Source organism: Epargyreus clarus, unplaced genomic scaffold (assembly GCF_041222505.1).
Source record: "Epargyreus clarus isolate Ecla_fem2 unplaced genomic scaffold, WU_Ecla_fem_2.2 ptg000036l, whole genome shotgun sequence".
Lineage (NCBI taxonomy): Eukaryota > Metazoa > Arthropoda > Insecta > Lepidoptera > Hesperiidae > Epargyreus > Epargyreus clarus.
In genome coordinates this window covers 61,175-65,056 of record NW_027332241.1, presented here as the reverse complement: position 1 = coordinate 65,056, position 3,882 = coordinate 61,175, and positions in this window count along the sequence as shown.

Sequence of the window (3,882 nt, the reverse complement as noted above, 5' to 3'; positions counted from 1 at the left end):
GACTCACGCACGTAAGCACAAATGAATCGATTTTCACGGTATCGATTGTTGCATAAACCGATCTTCAATCGAAATATTCGATTATCGATTAATTTATGGTGTCGTTTTGTTTCTGAATAAAATTTTAATTCTATATATTAGTAATATGTTGTTTTACTTTCTACACATACACAAAAAAAAATTGAAACCTTAATTCAAAGTCAGATAAATTGAAATCATCGAATACTCTCATTATATTTGAAGATTCGCTCAGTAATTATATTAATAAATAATAATTTTACTCCTAGGTCCACTACCTGTCCCTGTAGTTCCGGAAGTAGAATAGGACTACGGTATCTCCTGCCTGTCGTAAGAGGCGACTAAAAGGGGGCTTCCGGGGTTGCGGGTGGCAAGAGTGGGAGCTCGAACCGCCCGTCGGCGACCCCGGGAAGGACGGCTGTAATTGTGGTCGCATACCGTCGTACACACCAGACGGTGTGGCGAGTGCCAAGCTCACCTGGGCGGAGCCTGACGGGGCAATGCGTTAAGAGGACTCCGGTTGCGTTCCTTTGGAGATTCCGGAGTCCTCTACCCAGCGCCGATAACGGCCACCGGGGGGGTTTTAGTGCGGTAAAAGTCTCACATAACCAGGCGTCACTCCCATGGCATCGGGTACCTTTTGAAGGTTTCCCCCTCGTAAAAAAAAAACGGTCCACTACCTGTGTTGTAAATGAATAATAAATTGTTTTAGTGACTTATTTTATTGCAAAGCACATTCACAATTTAATTAAATTATTTAGTACTTAAAAAAGTTAAAGAAAACCTAATTATTATCTAACTTGTTCTATCATTTTCGGTTTGCGACCCTTACCACAATAAATATGGTAAAAATTAATACGTATATTTATGATAAAATTTTAAATTTTAATTTATATATATGTACACTAGTGGTGCCCGCGGCTTCGCCCGCATTTTAATCTAATCCATTCTCAAGTCTTCTTGAACACACAAAACAAATTTCATCAAAATCAGTCCAGTCGTTTAGGAGGACACGCACACAAGAAATATATATATTAAGATATAATATTAGTATTACTGATAATATGAATTATACGGAATCGATTTATCGTTATTCGTATCGATATCTACAATATTTTCTAAGAATAGGGCAAAGGCCATTCGAGTCATTGTTGACAAGTAAATTAGCTGATGCAATAATATTATTTAAAATTGGTTTTGGTATCTCCGTATCACTATGTAAGTATATTTTTAATGTACTAATGCTTAAGAAATTAAATATATAATTATAAAATATTATTAAATATCAAACGTGGCACAATACAAATTCTTATACTTTTGCGTTAGTGCGACATCTAGTATCCGATGTATACAACTCTTTCTTTGTATTGCATTCCTAATACCTCGTCTTATTGCTACAAGAAGTTACTATTGTCCACAACGACAATGATTAAATACTAAACCTTAATAAATATGTTTTACATATGATCTTAATTACAGATAGGTACAGCAAACTTTAACAATGTGGATTAATATTACTACACTGGCGTGCAAGCGAATCGACTCACTCTCCTAGTGCGCATACAGAGTCGCTGTATTTGAAAACGCAGATGTATTTTTGTAATAATTTTATTTAATCACTACCTTAAAACTTAGTAGAATACTTTTTTTTAAATTGGTGCAAAATTGAAGTATCGGGAATCGTGCTCGTTGTGATACCCACTATTTGAGGCCGTAATTCCGTATAAGAAGGCTTTGTGTTGTCATAAACTTTTCCCTCCAACCACCGCCCCATTAGCTTCCTCAATGCAATGGGCAAGGTTTTCGAACGGGTGATCCTCGTTCATATAAGAGGGCACCTCTTTCCAACAGATGCTCCCCCACTTATCATTCCTCACCAATTCAGCTTTCGCCACCAGCACTCGTGCCCCCAACAAGTCCACCGCATTGTCGAGTACATCACAAGCGGGTTTTATCCAAGACGTAATAAGACATTAGCAGTCTTGTTCGACGTCGCCAAGGCTTTTGACAAAGTCTGGCATGGAGGATACAAGCTTTACCAATCTGGTCTTCCTGATCGCCTAGTCCGCACCGTGGCTTCCTACCTTCAGGACAGAACCTTCGGCTTCAGGCACGAAGGTGTCCTCTCATCACCACGTCCCATAACAGCCGGAGTCCTTCAAGGCTCAGTGCTCGCTCCTACTTTATTCATATCGTACTCCAACGATATTCCCATCTCCAAAAATGGTGTGCAGCTTTCACTCTTCGCCGATGACACCGCTCTTTACATCCAAGGGCAAAAGGAGTCATCTATCCTCGCCAAACTCCAACGCTCGGTCAACGAATTAGGAGATTGGTTTAGGAAATGGCGCATCGAAGTCAATGCGGAGAAAAGCTCTGCAATGCGCTTCGATCACAAACGCAGGCGCATACTCGACCTGCCCTCCGTCAAATTACTAGGGGCCCCCATTCCATGGAGGCCCACAGCAAGTTGTCAGCCAAGAATAAGCGAACGCTGTATAAAGTTTGCATTCGACCGCTACCTGGAGCTCGCTCCAATGCAACAAGTCCTTAAACAATTCTCTGAAGCGTTCTTCAGCCGCTCAGAAAATCATCCTAACCCCCTTATCAAGGGTGCAGCAGACTACGCTGCCCCTCTTCCTACACGTCATAATTGCCGTCGGCCAAGAAATATCTTGACCGACGCTCCTAACAAACTCTCCACGGACGTGGAGAATCTTCTGGCCGCCCACAGGGGCGAACAACTTTCCATTGATAATCGTCTTCCCGACGATTCTAGTCGTATTCATGATACGCTGACACCTTCTGTGTCAGCTATCCAGCGGTCGCTCTCTAGGGAGCGCCACTAGCACCTCTCGTTCCTCAACGAGAGGTCGCTATCTGATGTCGGCTGTACGGTCCCCTAGGACGAAGCCTTTAAAGGAGACTTTTTAGTGGGTATGGCCCTCCCTTCAGGAGGTCCTTTCACAAGCCCCACTCGACGCAGGCACCGGCCGTCGCGGCCTGTATGTGCTTGGACGCATTTTTACTCCTCCCTCTCCGTTGAGGGCCTTTTTCCACCTATCATCTGGGCACCAAAAAAAAAAATCATAAACTTATCAGTCGCTTAACAGCCGTTGACTTGTACATATCTTCACTACCTGCGCTCATTATTACAACATCATGGATACAAAACCGGAAGAGAGCGCTCAAGTTGATGCGTTGCTGCAATAGGGCCTTAGCCAGCTTGCGGTAGCTCGAAAGCTTCGTTTGTTGCAATCTGCTGTATCAAGAATTTACAGACGCTTTCAAGAGACTGACGGCTTTACTCGGAGACCAAAAACCAGCAGTAATCGTTGCACATCCGCCGTTGATGATTGATTCATTGTATCGACGTCTCTTCGATATTGCCACTTGACCGGCATTGATGTGCAACAAGAGCTCCGACAAGTACGCAGGGTAGCTGTCAGTGAGTGAACAGTAAGAAGACACCTGAAAGAAGCCAACCTCACTCCAAAATGGGCTGCCAGAGGACCCAAATTGGCCACAAGACACCGGCAAGCTCAACTTCAATTTGCTCGGGAACGTCTCGATTGGAGCATCGACTAATGGCGCTCGGTCCTGTTCACTGATAAATTCAGAATGTGTTTGCATGGCGGTGACAGGAGAGATCGGGTCTACAGGCGTCCTGGAGGACAGTTTGCGCAGTGCTGTTTCAATGAAACAGTTGCCTACGGGGGCGGTTCTTGATGTGGGCTGGGATTTACTTTGACGAAAAAATGGAGCTCGTTTTCGTGCCTGCAGGAGGCCGCGAGGAGTCGGCGCTCATATTAGACACGCTGTTTACATCGTTATCCAACGAAATATATTAGCGCCGATTTCAGA